Genomic DNA, 22733 nt, shown 5'->3' with positions numbered 1-22733 from the left:
TGCAGAAAGTAAGAAAATGCTCTAAGAATGATGGGACAGGTGAAAAGAGGATAGAACACTATTAAAATTGGGAAATTTGACTATAAGTAATAATAAGAGTGACAGATTGTAAATAATTAAATAAAAAAGGAACTTAGCAGTCTTTATTAACCAAAGGGGGAGGCAGGAAGAAACAAAGTAGAACATAAAGAATCAAAAAAGAAAGATTCTACACTGTTAATAGAATGCCAACTAATAGAGAAATAATTGAATTAGAAAATCACTGTCAAACATCATGAAAAGAATTGATTCATGCAGGAATCAAAATAAACTCTAAAATTAATTGGTGTGTATTGTGTGAGAAACAGTATATTTATAAAAACTCAAAGTATTACCCCACAAAAATATTTATAATTAACTTTAAATCATGGCTACCTTGTAGATGGACTTCCCTGGTGACTGAGTGGTAAAGCATCTGCCTGCCAATGCAGGAGACACATATTTGAACCCTGGGTCAGGAAGAGTCTTTGGAGAAGGAACTGGCAACCCACTCCAGTATTCTTGCCTGCAAATTCCCATGGACAGAGGAGCTTGATGGCCTACGGTCCACAGGATGGCAAAGAGTTGACATGAAATTAACAAAATGTAACACATGGTCTATGAATGACTCCTGATACATTGCATGAAGGTGCCCCAAATGACTGCCCCAAACCAGAAAAATCTATGCTTAAATCATTGAACACAATGTCAGGTGAAAGTGAAATTTGCTCAGTCATGTCTGACTCTTTGCAACCTCATGAGCTTTACAGTCCATGGGATTCTCCAGGCCAGAATACTGGAGTGGGCAGCCTATCCTTTCTCCAGTGGATCTTCCCAACCCAGGAATCAAACTGGGGTCACCTGCATTGCAGATGGATTCTTTACCAACTGAGATATAATGGTCAGGAGTACACTACAAAATCAGTCAGTTCAGTCGCTCAGTCATGTCTGACTCTTTGCGATCCCATGGACTGCAGCGTGCCAGGCTTCCCTGTCCATCACCAACTCCCGGAGCCTACTCAAAGTCATGTCCATTGCATTGGTGATGTCATCCAACCACCTCATCTTCTTTTATCCCCTTCTTCCACTCTCAATCTTTCCCAGCATCAGGGTCTTTTCCAATGAGTTGGTTCTTCAGGTTGTCAAACTATTGGAGTTTCAGCTTCAGCATCAGTCCTTCCAATGAATATTCAGGACTGATTACCTTTAGGATTGACTGGTTGGATCTCCTTGCAGTCCAACGGACTCTCAAGTTTCTTCTCCCAACACCACAGTTCAAAAGCATCAATTATTCAGCATTCAGCTTTCTTTATAGTCTAACTCTCAAATCCATATGTGACTACTGGAAAAACCATAGCTTAGACTAGACAGACCTTTTTTGGTAAAGTAATGTCTCTGCTTTTTAATATTCTGTCTAGTTTGGTCATAGCTTTTCTTCCAAGGACCAAGTGTCTTTTAATTTCATGGCTGCAGTCATCATCTGCAGTGATTTTGCAGCCCCAAGAAATAAAGTTTGTCACTGTTTCCACTGTTTCCCCATCTATTTGCAATGAAGTGATGGGACCGGATGCCATGATCTGAGATTTGTGAATGTTGAATTTTAGGCCAATTTTTTTCACTCTCCTCTTGCACTTTCTTCAGGAGGCTCTTTAGTTCTTCTTCACTTTCTGCCATAAGGGTGGTGTCATCTGCATATCTGAGGTTATTGATATTTCCAACAGCAATCTTGACTCCAGCTTGTGCTTCTTCCAGCCTGGCATTTCGCAAGATGTCCTCTGCATATAAGTTAAATAAGCAGGGTGACAACATTCAGCCTTGACATGCTCCTTTCCCGATTTGGAACCACCCTGTTGTTCCATGTCCAGTTCTAACTGTTGCTTCTTGACCTGCAAAGTAACTAGCCTGTAATCCTTCAAAGTGTTCAGTTCAGATGAAAGAAAAATGAAGAAAGACTGAGGAACATCTCTAGACTGAAAGAGCCTAAAGCATCCTGACACTTAAATGCAACATGTGTTTTTGGGTTTAATCTTGCACCAGAAGTGAATGAGTTCTCTGAAGATGGTGGTATTTTACCAACATCAATTTCCTGTCTCTGATAGGTTTACCTTGCTTATGTAAGGACTTTCCTTGTTTTTATTAACTAAGGAGGAAATATTTTAAGGATTATTATGGACTGTGATTTCTTAAATACTTCAGAAAACTATTAAGCTGCATGGGCAGAAAATGAGAGAGACAGAAACGGAGACTGGCAGAGGGAAAGTGAGAGAGATAACAAATATGGAAAATATTGACAATTAGGAAAGCTGCATGAAGGCTGTAGAGGAATTTTGTGTACTTACAAATTTTCTGCATATATGACACAATTCCCAAAAATCAAAGTGTGACAAGAATCAATGAAATTACATGGAGAAATTTTATAGCCTAATATAGAACTCCTGAATCAGCATGTGGACTTTTTAGTAAGCAATTTTTATACACATCTATATTTGTGTTAGACTGTCTTAGACATGCCTTAGATGAGGAAACAATGCATAAAATCAATCATGATTGTTAATTTTAGATATGATAATGGTATTACGGAAACATTCAGGAAAAGGCTTATTGTTAAGAGGTGTTTAATGAAATATTTACCAACAAAATGGTATGGTATCTGAAATTTTCTTTGAAATACTGTGAGGTGGGGATGAAGTTGATAAGAGTGTAGATTTAACTGGATGTTGAGTACTTTGAGTTCAGTAGGCTATTTGTTCAGTTTTTCCTGTTTTTAGAAATGGCAGAAGTCTTCCACAACAAGAAGTACATATGAAAAAATAAATAAACATATCTTGAAAATAATGAACATTAGGAAAAGATGAAAGGGAATTATTAAGTTATCCAGGAGGGGACTTAAAAACAATTTCCAGAGAAGACAAGTTCACTCCTATTTAATTTTGTTTCTATTATTGCCTTCCCTATGTTTCATATGATCTCCTTTTCATAATTAAGACATTACCATAATTATACACTTAAGTTTGCTCAATAAGCAAAACCAAATAGCAGACTTAACAAAATATTTTAATTTTTTTCATTTTAAAGTAATAACCTGTTATGTTCAATCTATGTTTCATCAGTAAAGTGATGACAACATTAAGGTTTTCATCAAATGTATGTATTAGAAGGTAATTTCACCTGGGCCAGTGAAAGATACTAAGTGCTTGAAAGCTTATCATCTCCCCAAATTTTAAAACTTCACTAAATTTTTCTTTCTGGCAATTACATTTACAAGCCTTTGAATATGAAGGAACTGATAAGAGACTCCAGAAGACATCAACTAGCATTTACCACAGAAGGAGAGGACCTAACTCTGAGTGCTAATAAATGAGTATGTTTGAGAAGGCAAAGGGTCAAAGTACCATCAATTAGAGTATTAAAAAGAAAGGAGAGGAAGTACACAGAGCCAGAGGTGGCAATCCTTAGAAGGGACCACTTCTGAGAGAGAGAAGTTAAAAAAGACATGTCCCTTAGAACTAGCAAATAATGGAAAAAATAAAAATGTAACTAACGATAAGAGTATTACTGAAACATGAGGGCAACCAAAAAATCAGAGGAAGCCAAACTGAAAAGAGTACTGAGAAATAGAAAAGCCACCCAAATCCATAGTCCTCTCTATCGATAATGCACTCAATTGTTTTAGGAAAAGTCAACACACTTAAAATAAACAACAGCAACAACATAAAATCATTAAATCTACAAAAGATGTACATAGAATAAAAAGAACATGAGAATCAAAAATTTTAGCAGACATAAGTAGGGAAGATCTATGTTAGAAACAGAAGAAAAAATTTAGACAACTTTGTAATCCAAATAAAATTTTACAGTCTAAAAAGGATTGCAGATTTAAAAGAATAAGAAATCTTATAAAAGAGATGGATTAACAATGAGAATAGTTAAAAACATAACTGATGGAACTAAAAAAGATACTGAGAAAAAATACAAAATAATCTCAGATGATGACTAAGTTACCATATACTCAGAGACAATAAAGAGACAATAAAATAGATGTGCTTCAAAGTATGGAAAGAAATATAAAAAATAAAACCAAGAAAAGCAAGAAATGGAGACATGCATAAAACAGATGTGAAAGATCATAACAAAAGTTAAACAGCGTTTCTCCAAATGTGTTGTATTTGTATTAACATTAAAGCATTATTTACCTTTTTAATTCTCATTCTTGCATATGTATATCTAACTTCCACAGGCTACATGATCCATGGTGACATCATTGCTCTGATGAGTAATGAAATGTGTTTATGTATATTTTTATGTTTAAACAAAATTTCTCAGTTTTAATTTCTGAATTGGTATATACTGATAGTGGCTCACTCAGTATAGAGTCTTCCTGCAATTCTGGAGACTCAGGTTCAATCCCTGGGTCAGGGGATAACCTGGGGAAGAAAATGGCAACCCACTCTAGTATTCTTGCCTGGAGAATTCCATGGACAGAGGAGCCTGATGGGCTATAGTCCATAGGGTCACAAAGAGTCGGATTTGATTGAATGACTAAACTTTCACTTCTAAGTACACATAAACAAAAATCTTTGTGCTTCTCAATATATTTTGAGAGTATAAAGGGGTTCTGAGACTAATAATTTAATGTACATATAACTGGAGATATTGAAGAATAAAAACAAAGTGATAGAAGAGAGCCTATATTTAAAACTCTAAGTCAAGGAACCTCTTCTGAGTAAAATAAAACTTGCATCTGCATACTGAAAGAGTATAGAGAAACCAAGGACAGTTGACTCCAAACTTCCAGCTCTAAGGAATATACTAAGAATGTGAAAGTCGCTCAGCCATGTCCAACACTTTGTGACCCCATGGACTATATAGTCCAGGAATTCAGCAGGCCAGAATACTGGAGTGGGTAGCCATTCCCTTCTTCAGTAGATCTTCCTGACCCAAGAATTGAACCAGGGTCTCCTGCATTCACGGGCGTATTCTCTACCAGCTGAGCTATCAGGGAAGCCATAATAAGGAAAGCCATACTAGCACATATTAAGAATGTGTTCTATCTTAATATCAGCTAAAGGAATGTGTTTTTATTTTATTTTTAATCAGAGGATAATTGCTTTACAATATTGTGATGGTTTCTGTCATACATCAACATGAATCAGCCATAGGTATACATATGTGCCCTCTCTCTTAAACCTCCCTCCTACCCCCTCCCCATCCCAGCCCTCTAGGTTGTCACAGAGCACCAGCTTTGGGTTCCCTTTGTTAAATGGCAAATCCAGTTATACAGTGAGACTTATGCCTGAGATTTTGATCCATTTTCCAAAAATAAGATCAACTGTAAGCGAGTGAATTGAGTTCTAGTATCTGTCTTGTAGACGATGTGGGCAATTTTTTTAGCTCCTTTGCATCTTAGTTTCCTCATCTGTAAGACAAGATAATAATAGCTCCTATTTTATACATATTTTGTGAATTTTAAAGAATTTATATATTTAAAAAATTTAGAAGCATTCAGACATAGAGAAATCACTCAAATGTTCTTTACTGTTATTATCAATATTTAAGCAAATATCCTTGAAATATAGATACACACAGACTTCCAGTCAAAATTTCCTAGTTCCTAGAAAAATTTCCACTAGTGAAAAATTTAACAGGTTATTCTGATATTCACAATTTTTTCAGTTCCTGTATCTCAAATAATATTTAAGTGTTTTCTTCACTTTTAACCATTAGAATTGATGTTTTCTTTATTATTCTATGACTCATCCATGTTAAGGAAGTTTCCTTTCATTCTGCAATTAACATGAAATTTTACACAGAAGAAATAAAATTTTTTATCAAATAACATTTAAGATGTCAAAATTATTATGTGATTTTTCTTATTTGCATAAATGGATGCACTAGTAATTGTCTTAAGTTTTGATAGCCCTTGATGACCTGATTCTGTGTTCAAATGTTAATACACAACTTTCTATGACTTTTTATTACTTACTCTGTTATTTCTCTTGATTCCCTTGAATCTACAGTTGTTTTCAATCCATTTTTGAGGACAATTATTGACATTTCCAGAATTAATTCATTAACCTGGGTTTAAAATATTCAATGGATACTTATTTTAGAGAATGCTTCTAAAATTGATTTTATACAAGACAACGCAATACCTTCACTCTCTAGAGTTCCTGTACTCTTTAAAAGTTTAATATTTCTGGGATCATTGAATTTGGTTTTGACAAGGAAAACAGGCAAAAATTAGTGAAATCATCATCTTATAATTGCATCAGATTTTTGAAAATGAATCAAAACAGTGGCAGATATATAGAAAGCAAACAAATACTTCAGAATTTAAGAACTGTCACTTAACTGTAATTACCTCTCCTAATACCATTGACAGATTTTAGATTTAGTGGTATTCCTGAATTAAAACAATCTAAAAAATATGGAAAGTGAAAAATATGATCTTTTAAAAGCATAATTAATGTAAGCATTCCCAGTTATTAAAATTTATAATTCCTATCAACTATTAAAAATTAACCTCTTTGTTGTTCAGGAATTTTTTTTTAATACGTGCAATAAAATTCCACATATATCATATATATATATTGCTTTTGATCAATGAACTATGAGTACTCACAATTCCAAAAGTAAAAATTTACATTCCATTTCACAATAAGAGAAGAAAAAATGCATTTTCTTCTATAGCTTTCTATAAGGTTTGCCATATATGTTCTCATAAAATAACAAGGAACCTAAATATTGTAGAATTTTCCTGGTTAGTGCTGAAAAGTCAATAGTGAACATATATATATATATATATATATATATATATTAGCTTTTAGAAGTTAGTAACTAAAGATAATGAAATAATCTAGATTCAATTTGCATTTAAGAATTAAAAAAAGATTGGGTATCAGCAAGTATTCAGATTTATTAAGAGTCAAAAATGCTGTTACAGCTCATGTGTACATGGAACATTAGTCATTCATTTTGTTAATCTAACATAATATGGAGTATAAATTTTCAGAACATCAAAATAATAGCTTTTACTCCATTTCCTTACTTCTATAAGGACATGCACAATAGACTCTGCAGCTACATATGCACCCTATTAGGGCTAATTGAAAATAGATGGTACAATTAACCTGCTTCTTAGTAAAAAGCATTAACACTTAATGTGAAAGTCTAATCACAATAAAAAGAGGTTCACATTGGAAGAAAATGTGGTGAATAATTCAAAATCATCTGATTCTCTCATATAAAGTAAATTAAAGAAAGAAAAAGTTAATATAACAACACCAAAAGCAGCAATTATATCATTTGCATTTCTAATCTTTGCTTTCCTTCTCAGATGTATTCAATTTCAGAAGATTCTATAGACGAATTAACACAATGACTCATAGTATTTAGGTTCAACATAGCAAAACTGAGCAGGTGGTCATAGAACAAAAAAGCAGTAAATGCAACCATTGAAATACAAAGTATGAAAATTATCAGGCAAACTCTTATGTAGGGAAAACCGCCTGGATTATTTGAACAAATTTCATTAAACACAGATTTTTCTGATGACACTATAACTCAAAAGTCAATAAGCTCTTTAAAGATGTCAAATATATTATCCAGTTACTCTTTTTTATTTTAATTTTGTGTTGAAGTATAGTTGATTTATAAGATTATACTAGTTTCAGGTGTATAGCATAGTGACTCAGCATGTTTATTGATTATACTAAATTAAATGTTATTAGAAAACAATGGCCATAATTCACTGTGTCGTATGATACATCCTTGTTATTTATCTATTTTACATATAGTAGTTTGTATTTCTTAATCCCGTATCCCTAACTTGCTTGTCTTTACAGTCAAGCCACCTCAAGATGGCTGTTCTCTCGCTCTGTGTATGTCCCCTGCTGGACCAGTCCCTTCTTTACCTACACACTGCTCACATGACCTGCTTGCCCTGATCCAGCTAGTGATCGTTCTCATCCTTAGGCCAGAAGAGCTCCACTTGCTAGCCTATTAAAGGGAAACCTCTGCCCTCCCGAAGCTCCTTAAACCAAGCGGCCTTGAGAGACATGGCGCTCCACCTTCTGGTTCCCCTGGTAACTGATGGGCCAACCAGACATCAATTCACTATCTAAAAAGTGGACCCCTCCTCCCCTGAGTAGCAAAGATGGCTTCCATAGCTTGCTGTCTGCTCCTCAGCCTGCCCTACACACGCTGTGGAGTGTCGCTCTAGGACATTTTGCTTCAGGCATGTAAGATCCTCTATCCAATAAGCCACTGGTGTCTCTGTCATAGTCTCTGGGCTCTTCTGTCTCTAGGCTGGGCGGCTCGAGGCTTGCAGGCCTGCGGGGTGCTGCCTGATCATTGGTGACCTGGCTAGGAGGCTGAGGAAATTTCCATGAGCCCCCAGTATGTCAGGAAATAAAGTTTAGGGGTAATATTTAGGGGGTCACCCACTAACATGGTGGTCCCTGTGACAGCTGACCACCATGAGCTATTCTGTCATACTGATGATATCTTCAGAGTCTCTTTCCAGTTTAAAGGTAGTAGACCTATGCTCATGGCTCATTTGACTGCAGTGGGAGAATGGGTGCTGAATACAGACAAAATGCAAGGATCTCTATTATCTATCAAATACTTGGATGTTATCTGTTTGGGTAAAATAAGCATATCCCTGACCGCACCCCTCTCCCCCACCCCTTAAGTAATTATAGAAACAGGTTTTATTAACTTAGAGACAGGCACGTGAGTTGAACTTGGCCAGTTACCCTGAGGGTTTGGTTTGGGATCTGTGGCGATGGCAAAATAATGAGTACCCTTGGGCTTCTGGTCCTGGCTATGGAAGGGGCAGGGCAGTGACATAGTGTGATGGAGCAACACAGCTCTAACATGCTGTAGAGTGTAGCTCTGTGCAGTCTACAGCGTGTTACAACAGGTGGAAGACATTACAAAAGACCTACTCAAGTTACCAGCAATGCAGAAACCCAATATTCAGGGTCAGGAACAGATTTAAGGAACATACAGGGCCCCCATGGACATCCACAGTGACCAAGGAACACACTTTACCAGCCATAAAGTTCAGGAGTGTCTGACAAAAGTGGCATATGCTGGCATTTCCCCCTGCCCTACAACCAGTCTGCTGCCAGGATAATTGAAAGGACTACTGGGTTACTTAAACAACAACTGAAGCAAAAAACCTTGTTCTCTCCACAGGTGTAAACATCCCAGGAGCAATCACTGCGGTGCTTACACCACATTAATCCAGAAGTAACAAGTCACCCCAACCTGCATTCAACTGTTTTAGCCCTTGCTGCAGGATCTATCTCCAGAAACACACATGAAAAAACCCTGGGGCTGACAGGTAAGTCCCTGGTGCTTTGGGTTTTTGCTGCCACATGAAGAAAAGGATTAGAAAGGAATAATTGGGGTTGACATATATACACTCTTGATTCCGTGTGTAAAATAGATAACTAATGAGAACCTCTTGTATAGCACAGAGAACTCTACTCAATGCTCTGTTGTGACCTAAATGGTAAGGAAATGCAAAAAAGAGGGGATATATGTATACATACAGCTGATTCACTTTACTGTACAGCAGAAACTAATATATTTATTTACACTGCAATAAAAATTAAAAGAAAAATCTAATAAGAAAAACGTTGCTCTGTGTGTGTGTGTGTATATATATATGTAACAGAAATGGGTTACATATGTTCATTAAAATATGTGTACAACTTATTAATAATACCACAAATGGAATAACCTAAGTGTTCAGAGTAAGAAAATGGGAAAATAAATTATGACATAATCACATAACATACTATGCAGCAATAAAAATTAATGAACTATAACTACATTTAAAAACAGATATGAATTGTCACAGACCTAATGTTGTAAAAGATACAATACTGTCTGTATCATGTAATTCTATTTATGTCAAATTCAAAATAGGCAAAATTCATCTATAGTGTTAAAAGTCAGAAGTGCACTTATCCTTGGAGAGGGGTCATGACTGAAGGGAAGCTTATGAGGAACTTCTGGCACTCTAGTGATGTCTCGGTTCTTGAACCCAGTTTTGTTTACATGTGTGTGTTCAATTTGCAAAAACTGTTTTGATCTTTATTCTCATGATTTGCCTGCTTTCTCCCTTGTATGTTATCAATTAAACAATTGCTTGCAAAATTTAAAATAAAGGGCTTAGATTTCATCTGTATTCTGCCCTATCCCAGGTAAGACTACTGAAGTAATTAATCTGATTCCTTACTGAAGAAAGGCACCATTATATTAATGCTGTGGTCTCTTAAACTGAATCTCCAATATTTGGTACCAACTGTGGGGATGGTGGGTAGATGGCTAGTTTTGGTACTGTAGGCCACGACAAAATTACAGTCAGAGGTGGTATTATCTCAGAATGCTATTAATGTTTGTGTTTTGCTTAATGGTCTTCATTTTCCTTTATTTTGCCTGTTACACAGCTTACATTTGATCCCTAGTCTGAGCAACTGGGTGACAAAGGTGGTCTCCCTGCTGAGTTTGATTGTTTGGTCTACAGTGAGATGTCCTTGTCTTCTTGATTTCCATGAAAAATTGACCCAATAAGCACCTGGCTCTAAAGTTTGCCCACTGTGCATTTGTATTGTATTTGGTTGCCATTCATCTCTACATACCTGACCCCAGGGATATTACAGAAGAGTAGACCAAGATGGTAAAGGTCATGAAGGGTAATTAGGCTTGTATAGTCAGGCCACTCAAGATGGCTACTCTCTTGCTCTGTGTATATCCCCTGTTAGACCGGGCTCTGCTTCACTTACATCCTACTCACATGAACTGCTTCCCACCTGCTCTAGCTAGTGATTGTTCTAATCCTTAGGCCAGAACAGCTCCACCTACTATTTATTAAAGGGAAATCTCTGCCCTCATGAAGCTCCATAACCCAAGAGTCTGAGAGGGACACACCCCACCTTCTGATTTCCCTGGTAACTGATGAGCCAACCTGATGTCAATTCCCAGTATAAATGGTAGCTGCCACCTCCTCCTCCCCTGAGTAGTGAAGATGGCTGCTACAGCAGACCGGCTTGCCAGCCAGCCAATGTGGGTTGTTACTCCAAGATGTTTAGCTTCAAATTTGTAAGATCTCTTATCCAATAAGCTGTTGATGTCTCTGTCACTGTCTGGGCTCTTTCTTTGGTTTCAAGGCTGGGCAACTCCAAGTATTACACACCTGCATGGTGAAGCCCAACACCTTCCCTCCTTTCCTCTCCCCACTGGTAAACACTAATTTGTTTTCTTTACCTGTGTAGAGTTTGTTTCTGTTTTGCTATATACATTAATTTATTTTGTTTTTTTTAGATTCCACATATAAGTGGTATACATTATTCGTCTTTTGCTCTGACTGATTTCACTAAGTATAATGTCCTCTAGGTTTATCCACGTTTCTGCAAATGGTTGAATTTCATTCTTTTTTTATGACTGAGTAATAAAAAATTGTGGATATATATACTTATCTTAATCTATACATCTGATGAACACCTGGGTTGCTTCCACATACTGGCTGTTGTAAATAGTGCTGCTATGAATATGGGGTGCATGTATCATTTTGAATTAGTGATTTCATATTTTTTCAGGCATGCATCCAGGAATCAGTTGGTGCATTGTGTGATAGTTCTTATAGTTTTGGGGAACCTCCATACTGTTTTCCATAGTGGCTGAACCAGCTGACATACCCACCAACAGTGTACAGGGGTTCCCTCTCTTCTCCACATTCTTGCCAGAGTTTGTTGATTTTTTGATAGCCATTCTGACAGGTGTGAGGTGATATCTCGTTTGCATTTGCTTTTCCCTGATTAGTGATGTTGAGAATCTTTTTATGTGCCTATTGGCAACCTGAAAGTCATATTTGGAAAAGTCTGTCTAGATTTGCTGCTCAGTTCTTGATTGGGTGGTCTGCTTTTTGATTTTGAATTGTGTAAGCTGATATACTTTGGATATTGACCCCTTGTTGGTCATATCATTTGAAATATTTTCTCCCATTCAGTAGGTTCTTCTTGATGGTTTCTTTTGCTGTGCAAAAGCTTAAGTTCAATTAGGTCCCATTTGTTTTGCTTTTCTTTTGCCTTAGAAGACAGCAATATTTTTCACCTACAGTTTGTCAGTGTTCTGCCTATTCTCCTTTAGGCGTTATGGTTTCAGTTCTTACACTTGCATCTCTAATCCATTTTGGGTTTATTGTATGCTGTGTGAGGGAATGTTCTAATCTCATTGTCATATTTGGCTGTACAGTTTTCCCAGCACTACTTACTGAAGAGACTTATCCATTGCATATTCTTGTTTTCTTTGCAGTTTTTCCTCTTTAAGAAAGTAAATTGTCTATAGTGATCATTTCAAAATTTACAACTTTTAGTTGTACCATGAGTTTTCAAGTGTGTTTGGACTTTTAAAATGTCTTTTAATGTAAGAAAAAAAGAAAACAAAAACCTTTAAAACTGATTTAAAGAACATTCTAAATATACTTGCTACCCCTCTTGTATACTTGGGGCAGACATTAATTGGTTTTCAGACTATTTGTTGATTGGTCTACATTTAGCTATGGAATGCTTCATAGCAGTCTCAAGGCTGCAACTATCAATTCTTGAGATTTCTATAATAAAAGAATCACTTGACAAGCCCAGTTTAAAGCTCTATTTGTTTAGGACTGAAGTAAATTAATCAAAAAAATTATACAAAACTCACTTCAAAAGAGGGGGCATATAGATAACTGCAGGGGCATTACTTTGTGACATGAGAAAAATACTATTTGGAGCTTTTAGGGATTGTTTTCTTAAGAGTTAAAATTCCAAATATTAATAGAATTTGAGCTGAACATAAGTGTTATACTAGGATAATAAGGTTTCAACTAATTGATTCTGAAGACAGACAATAGAGTTGGGAACGGATGAGATAGAGCATTGCTGTTATTACTAACATCCTTTTAACATTTAGTTTTCCACTTTTGTTCCTATTTTCTCTTTCTTCCTGGTTCAATCTGGGGAGATAATACCTTTCTAAGAATTTGTCCATTTCTTCTAGCTTGTCCATTTTATTGGCATACAGTTGCTTATAGTAGTCTCTTAGGATTCTTTGTATTTTCTATGGTGTCTGCTCTAACTTCTTCTTTTTTCATTTATGATTTTATTGATTTGAGTTCTCTTTTTTCTTGATGAGTCTGGCTAAAGGTTTATCAGTTTTGTTTATCTTTTCAAAGAATCAGCTTTTACTTCCACTAATCTCTTCTACTTTCTTCATTTGTATTTCTTTTTTTTTTTTTTTCCAGTGGGTTTTGTCATACATTGATATGAATCAGCCATGGATTTACATGTATTCCCAATCCCGATCCCCCCTCCCACCTCCCTCTCCACCCGATTCCTCTGGGTCTTCCCAGTGCACCAGGCCGGAGCACTTGCCTCATGCATCCCACCTGAGCTGGTGATCTGTTTCACCATAGATAGTATACATGCTGTTCTTTTGAAATATCCCACCCTCACATTCTCCCACAGAGTTCAAAAGTCTGTTAGAACTGCCATATGACCCAGCAATCCCACTTCTGGCCATACACACTGAGGAAACCAGATCTGAAAGAGACACGTGCACCCCAATGTTCATCGCAGCACTGTTTATAATAGCCAGGACATGGAAGCAACCTAGATGCCCATCAGCAGATGAATGGATAAGGAAGCTGTGGTACATATACACCATGGAATATTACTCAGCCATTAAAAAGAATTCATTTGAACCAGTCCTAATGAGATGGATGAAGCTGGAGCCCATTATACAGAGTGAAGTAAGCCAGAAAGATAAAGTTCATTTGTATTTCTGCTCCAAACTTAATGATTTCTTTTCTTCTACTATCTTTGGGTTTGCTGTTCTTTCCCTAGTTGCTTTAGGTGTAAGACTAGGTGGTTTTGAGGTTTTTTTGGTTTCCTGAGGGTCCCTCTTAGAACTGCTTTGGCTGTATCCCACAGGTTTTAGATTGCCATACTTTCATTGGTCTCTAGGTATTTTTTTTTTCTTTTTTTTTTTTTTTAATTTTTTTTATTAGTTGGAGGCTAATTACTTCACAACATTTCAGTGGGTTTTGTCATACATTGATATGAATCAGTCATAGATTTACACTTATTCCCCATCCCGATCCCCCCTCCCATCTCCCTCTCCACCCGATTCCTCTGGGTCTTCCCAGTGTACCAGGCCCGAGCACTTGTCTCATGCATCCCACCTGGGCTGGTGATCTGTTTCACCATAGATAGTATACATGCTGTTCTTTTGAAACATCCCACCCTCACCTTCTCCCACAGAGTTCAAAAGTCTGTTCTGTATTCTGTGTCTCTTTTTCTGTTTTGCGTATAGGGTTATCTAGGTATTTTTTTATTTCCTCTATGATTTCTTCAGTGTAGTTTTTTAAAATATGTGCAAACGTCACTTTTGTGAAAATTTAGATTTATAATGGCTAGTAGTATGAGTATGAGGGGCTTCCCTGGTGGCTCAGATGGTAAAGAATCTGCCCGCAATGCAGGAGACCCAGGTTCGATCCCTGGGGCAGGACGATCCCCTGGAGAAGGGAATGGCTACCCACTTCAGTATTCTTGCATGGAGAATTCCATGGACAGAGTCTGGTGGGCTACAGTCCATGGGGTCACAGAGTCAGACATGAACGAGTGACTGAGCATGCACACACAGTATGTGTATGATCTCTTTATCTAAAGTAAATGTTTTTTTCTCAATGTTAATACTCACTGCAGTATACTAAGTGGTCCCTAGAACCCTGAGAGAGTAATGTACATCTCTAAATACATGAACAGGAGGGGAGATTGAGTAACTGGGGGGCCTCTGGTCTATTAAGCAGAAGGAAACACTACCAAATAAATGGTCTAAAAACTAGAAAGAATTTGTGTGCTCTCTCTGAGACTATTCAAATTATATAGTGGACTGAACAGATAACTGCACCTGTTACATATTCAAAATTTTGTTTGGAGAGAGAAATTTCTGCAATAAAGACTCAGATGTTATGTCCAGTCACAAATAGCATTGGGAGTTTTTCTGAACCTTTGAATAAATAGACGTTTACTGTCTGCTGAAACTTGTGAAAAGTTACAAGGTAAAGACAATTATAAATGGAACAAAATAAGAATGTAGAAAGATCCAAGGAATTCATGGACAAGAAAGGTATATTCAATTATTATTTCATATGGTAATCAGCATTAAATGTTAAATTTAAAATTTATAGGCAGCCATATTGCAATGCAAAAGATGCAGCAGAAGCCATGTGTTTGACCCTTGGGTCTGGAAGATCTCCTGGAGAAGGAAATGGCAACCCACCCCAGTATTCTTGCCTGGAAAAGTCCTATTAACAGAGGAACTTGGAAGTCTACAGTCCACTGGGTTCCAAAGAGTTGGACTTGACTTAGCAACTAAACAACAATTATTAATGTACTTAAGATACTGGAAACTATATTTAAAATCAAAAGCATTTCAAAAGAAAAAGGCACGTTTATTATTTGACAGTGATGTATTAAAAAGTCACACAGAATTATGTGATAAATCTAACCTTTTCCTTGAAATATCAGACTGACCAACAAATATTGAATACTCTATTTTCTGAAAGTAAGAAATAATCCTACACAGATGAGAGTTTTATTTCTTCTCTGTATTTAATTTGTTTAATCACTAGGTAAAGCCACTTTATCTTTGCTATTGAAAATATTCAGTCATATACTGACATATATACTACCATATGTAAAACAGATAGCTAGTTGGAACCTGCCATATAACACAGGGAGCTCAGCTCAGCGCTCTGTGATGTCCCAGAGAGATGCAGTGGGCTGGGGGAGAGAGACTCAAGGAGAGGACATATGTAAACATATAGCTGTACATTTCATTGTACAACAGAGACTAACCTAACATTGTAAAATAATACTACGCCATTAAAAAAAGAAAACATTCAATCATTAAGCAAACAGAAACACTAGCTGACTGATTTTGACAATAAGCTCTTAGAACTAAAAGCCTTCTTAATGGAATGAGCTAGAGATAGAAAAGGTAATGGCACTATTCAAATTGGGTAGGCATGCACCTCTCAACCCTGCTCTGCCTCTAAACCAGAGGTTATGACACAAAGTGCATACTAGACAAGTCTAATAAATTATGTTTATCTATAACACATTTGATTTCTTGGAAAAATACTCAGGACAATCAAGTCCTGCCAAGGTCTGTTTCTTCTCTATAAAATTTAAAAACTTAGAGCTAAGAGGATATCTAATTTTATATACTATTTGCTTGCATAAAATAAGGAAGCAACTAACAAATATAATTAAATGAAAGTGTTAGTCTTAAATAACTAATGCTATATTAACACAATAGGAAGAATGCTAGATCACAGAGGGAGGTTACAGTAACTACTGTGGACTAAATGTCTGTGTACCCTCAAACACACACACCCAAACCCAACTTTGTACACAAACATGTCCACACCATTCCTCCCTCTGCACCTCCACCTGAGTCTCTCCACACACACAAACACACCTGCATCGCTACACCTGTACATATACACCTATCTCTGCCTACACACACCCTATCTATCCCTCTATATCCAAATCCCAGCTTCTCTACACACCCCCACACAAAAATCCCAGTCTGTCCATAGGCATACACACAGACACACATAGACCTACACCATGTCTCTACCTACACACACACTTAACTCTCCCTCCTTACACACACCCCCTTCTCTCCTTCCACAAACCTGTCTCACCCTCAGCACTCACACACACCCAACTCTCCACACATACACACATACCTCACACAATCCTGTTTCTCCCTCCACACTCAGACCACAGTCTCTCTACAACACACCCACACATACCCCAGTAGCTACACACACAAAGAAATATACAGATACACACACTCATTTTTCTACACACACACATTCACATCTCTAACTCTACACTTACACACCAGTCTCTCCATACACCCACACGCAAACAAACACATACCCATCTCTCCCTCTATACACATACCCCAGTCTATCTACATATACATACTCCTGATTCTCCTTTCACATTTCAGTTCAGTCGCTCAGTCATGTCCGAATCTTTGCAACCCCGTGAACCGCAGCATGCCAGGCCTCCGTGTCCATCACCAACTCCTGGAGTCCACACAAACCCATGTCCATTGAGTTGGTGATGCCATCCAACCATCTCATCCTCTGTTGTCCCCTTCTCCTCCTGCCCTCAATCTTTCCCAGCATCAGGGTCTTTTCAAATGAGTCAGCTCTTAGCATCAGGTGGCCAAAGTATTGGAGTTTCAGCTTCAACATCAGGCCCTCCAATCAACACCCAGACTGACCTCCTTTAGGATGGACTGGTTGGATCTCCTTGCAGTCCAAGGGACTTTCAAGAGTCTTCTCCAACACCACAGTTCAAAAGCATCAATTCTTTGGCTCTCAGCTCTCTTTATAGTCCAACTCTCACATCCATACATGACTACTGTATAAACCATAGCCTTGACTAGACAGACCTTCGTTGGCAAAGTAATGTCTCTGCTCTTTAATATGCTGTCTATGTTGTTCATAACTTTCCTTCCAAGGAGTAAGTGTCTTTTGATTTCATGGCTGCAGTTACCATCTGCAGTGATTTTGGAGCCCAGAAAAATAAAATCAGCCACTGTTTCCACATCTATTTGCAATGAAGTGATGGGACCAGATGCCATGATCTTAGTTTTCAGAATGTTGAGCTTTAAGCCAAATTTTTCAGTCTCCTCTTTCACTTTCATCAAGAGGCTCTTTAGTTCTTCACTTTCTGCCACAAGGGTGGTGTCATCTGCATATCTGAGGTTATTGATATTTCTCCCAGCAATCTTGATTCCAGCTTGTGCTTCCTCCAGCCCAGCATTTCTCATGATGTATTCTGCATAGAAGTTAAATAAGCAGGGTGACAAACTTACACAGGTTCAGATACACTTCTGCACACACAGATACACTTCTTTTCCTCCACAGTCAACGCCATCCCTACACACACACACACACACACCCATCTAACCCTCCACATACACATTTCTTTCCCTCCATAGCCTCCTTCTCTCCCTCCTTCCCTCCCACATACACTTGCCTGTCTCCCTTCACACCCATCTCTTGCCTCTACAAACATAAGCACATAAGTACACACCCCTCTCTCCCTCCATGCTCATACCCTAGTTTCTCTCTACACACACGTACATCCCAGTCTCTCCAGACATACATACAAACACACACCCCAGTCTCTCAAACACAAGTACCCACACTACATCTCTCATTCCAACACACAGCCCAGACTCTTCCCACTTGTCCCTTCACAGTCTCACCACACCTCTCCCCCAACACCCACACCCTGTTTCTCCATACCAAACAGCCAACCCTCCCTCCATAACATACCCCTGCCTCTACACCTATATACCCATCTCTACCAACACACACCCTCTTAACTCTCTCCACACCACCTCATCTCTCCACACACACAAACACACAGAAATCCATCTCTCCAGAAAAATCTATACTCATACCCATATCAAATTCCACACCCACACCTCAGTGTCTCCATACACACACAATCTACACACATATACCTGTCTCTACCTACACACAGCCTCTCTCCAAAACACTATCTCTACATATATATCACAGTCTCTCCACACATACACCCTAGTATCTCCACACACACAGACGTGCATACAACCATCTCTACACAAAACCCAATCTCTATACACATACACACACACAACATCCATCTTTCCAAACATCACACCCATGTCTCTAACTCCACACCCAACCTCAGTCTCTCCATACAGACATATCAGTTCAGTTCAGTTGCTAAGTTGTGTCCGACTCTTTGCGACCCCATGGACTGCAGCCCACCATGCCTCCCTGCCCATCACCAACCCCTGGAGTTTACTCAAACTCATGTCCATCCCACTCCTGACAGTGTTCTAGTTTTGGGCTTCCCTTGTGGCTCAGTTGGTAAACAGCATGCCTGCAATGTGGGAGACATGGGTTTGATCCCTGGGTTGGAAAGATCCCCTGGAGAAGGGAAAGGTTACCCACTCCAGTATTCTGGCCTGGAGAATTCCATGGACTGTATAGTCACAAACAGTTGCAAAGGGTCACAAAAGAGTCAGACACCACTGAGCGACTTTCACTTTCCAACTTAATGTACACACACATGCAAACACATAAACATGTCTCCCTCCACATGTACCCCAGTCTCTACAACCACACCCAGACTCCTGTTTCTCTTTCCACACTTATGTGTCAGTCTCTTCACACAAATACACTCACCCATTTTCCCTCACCTTCTTTGTCTCCCTCCAAACCCACATGTCTCCCTCCATACCCCAACCCAGTCTCGACACAATCATACATACACCCATCTCCCCACAAATACCCACACCCCTCTCTCTCCTGCAACACCTCAATCTCTGTCTGAATGCGCGCACACACACACATATCTATCTACACATAGACATTCCCTACTCCACTAGTCTCCCTCAAACCCCCTTCTCTCCATCAACTCCCAAACACACCCATCTCTATACACACAGAGTTGTCTCTCCCTTTACACCCCTCAAGCTCTCCCTCCACACCCCTCCAGTTCTCTCTCTACACCCCCATTAATTGAAATATACACCCCATCTCCCCAGTAAACTCAAAGCCCAGTTTCTAAACACACAAATACATACACATCAATTTCTCCACATGCGCATACCCCTGTCTATCCCTCCACACACCTCTTGTCTCCCACACACCCCCCAGTATATCCATACACAACCCCCCACATACCTTTATCTATGTGCCCACACACATTCCAGTCTACACACACACACCCCACATCTCCCCCTCCATACACACCACCCCATATTCTCCCATTTCTTCCTACACAAACAAAATTTTGTCTCCCCCCAGACACCCCATCTTTCAAGGCACATGTAAATATCTATCTCTCCCTACAAACACACACCCCACAACTTCTCCTCTACATTTAAACTCCAGTCTCTGCCCCCCATACTCACACCCCTGATTGTCTCCTCCACATACACACACATTTGTTTTTCCATCCACACACACAGCCCAGTCTATCCACATACATATTCTGCTCACCCTCCACAATCCCCATCTCACCCTCCATGTCCACACACCAACCTCGCTGCACACACACACAAGCACAGTCATCTCTCTCTCCACACCCAGAAACCAGTCTCTAGTGATACATATACACACAAAAGCAGCCACCTCTCCACAATCACAAACACCCACTCAGTCTCTCTCTCCACACTTCCAGTCTCTCGTTACACACTCACAAACACATCCATCTCAGCTCCCACAGACACACAGACATATAGAAGTCTCTCCCTGCATACATTTCCCATCTCCGCAGACACACACACCCACGTCTCTTCCTCAGTATCCACACCACAATCTCACCACACACACCCCCAAACACCATGTCTCTACACAAAAACTGCCTCTGTTCCTCTCACCACACCACCCACACATACACCCATCTTGCTCTCCACATGCAACAGCCTCATCTCTATACACAGTCCCATCTTTCCCTCCACAATCCCATCTCCCTCCACACACAACCATTTCTCCATACACACAAATATATGTGCATCTTTACCTCTATACCCCCATCTCTCCCTCCATACCCACAGGCCACTTTCTAAACACACACACTCACACTTATTTCTCCCTCCATACCCTCCCTGTTACCTCCCTTCACATGCCTTTCCTCTACCCTACACACACACACACATACATGCCTGTTTCTCTCCATTCCCATTCCTAGTCTCTCCTAATACATCAACAAACACAAACCCATCTCTCCTTTCACACACACACTCCAGTCTCTACATACACAGACCCATATCCTGTCTCACCCTCCTCACACCCATTTCTGTTTCCACAGATACAAGCACAACCCATCTCTCTGTGCATCCCTGTCTGTACACCCACACACCTATCTCTTCCTCCATACCATCTCCTGAATCTCCCTCCACATCCCCTCATCTTTCCCTCCACACTGACACCCCAGTCACTCTGCACATACACACACATGCATATACATCAGTCTCTACACACATGTACATACACACATACCCATCTCTCCCTCCATATTGGCCCCCAGTCTACACACACAGAGACCAAAACCTCATCTTTCCCTCCACACACACGACCCCACATTCTCCTCTTGTCTTGCCACACACACACCTGTGTCTCTGTTCAGACCACTCCATCTCTCAACATGCTTATACCCCCGTCTCTACACACACACAGACACACACACACACACACACCTGTTTCAGCTTGAAAGTACCTTGTCTTCGTTGCTAACACACCCCATCTCTACCCTTGTCTGTACAAACACACACCCTCTATCTCTCCCTCTACGCACCCTCAGTCTCTCCAAACACACACATGCAAACATGTACATACCCCTTTCTCTCTCTACACACATACCCCAGTCTCTCCTCATCTACAGATCCGTTTCTCCTTTCACATTTATGAAGACACAGATATACTTCTACTTATAGATACACTGCTCTCCCTTCATAGTCAACCCCATCTCTACACACACACACATACACACACACACACCTGTCTCTGCATCCACACACTTCCCAGTCTCTCTCTCTTACACACAAACCCATCTAACCTTTCATGTGCACATCTCCTTCTCTCCCTCCACAGCCTCCTCTCCTTCAACACACACACACACACACACATCTCTCCAAACAGACACATGCACATCTATAACTCTACACTCAACCTCCATATCTATACACACACACAGATACACACCTCTCCACACCCACACATAAATACATACATCCCAGCCCCTGCACACACACACACACACACACACACACACACACAAAACACCCATCTCTCCCTCCACTCATTATCCCGACACTCCTTCCATACACAATAACCCTTTCTTTACACAAACACATCCGCATACAACTTTTTTTCTCCTACCACATCCCGTATCTCTCCCTCCACACAAACATACACAACTCTCTTCCAAAAACATTCCAGTCTCTCTACAAACATGTCAGTTTTTCCACATGCACACATAAATACTCCACCCATTATTCACACACACAAACAGAGACCCACACCTTATCTTTTCTTCCACACATCCCCTGATGTTTTCCTCCACACATTCCCCTTCACTTCCCACCCACACACCCCTTACTTTCCTCATGCACAGAAATACAAACACAGACATGCACCCATCTCTGCCTACACATCCCCCATCACTTACCACACCAACACCCATCTCTACACACACACACACACACACACACACACTCATGTGTCTCCCTCCACAATCCCTGTCTCACCCTCAGTACCCACACAAACTCTACACACATACACATGCACTAACACACAATCTCTCTAACACCCCATCTCTCCCTCCTTACCCTCATCTCTCCCCACACATACACACACACTATTTTCTCCCTACATAGACATACACACATACCCATGTCTCCAAAAACATACCCAAATCCTATCACTCCTCACAAGCACGCCCACAACCTTGTTCCTCCTTCCACATCCCCTTCCACACACAGACACTCATCTCTCCCTCCACTCACTCACCCCCATCTTTCTCTCTGTACACAACATCCTCTTCTCTATACACACACACACCCACCCACCC

Source organism: Cervus elaphus, chromosome 28 (genome assembly GCF_910594005.1).
Source record: "Cervus elaphus chromosome 28, mCerEla1.1, whole genome shotgun sequence".
NCBI lineage: Eukaryota > Metazoa > Chordata > Mammalia > Artiodactyla > Cervidae > Cervus > Cervus elaphus.
Note: the sequence above shows the minus strand (reverse complement) of the source record.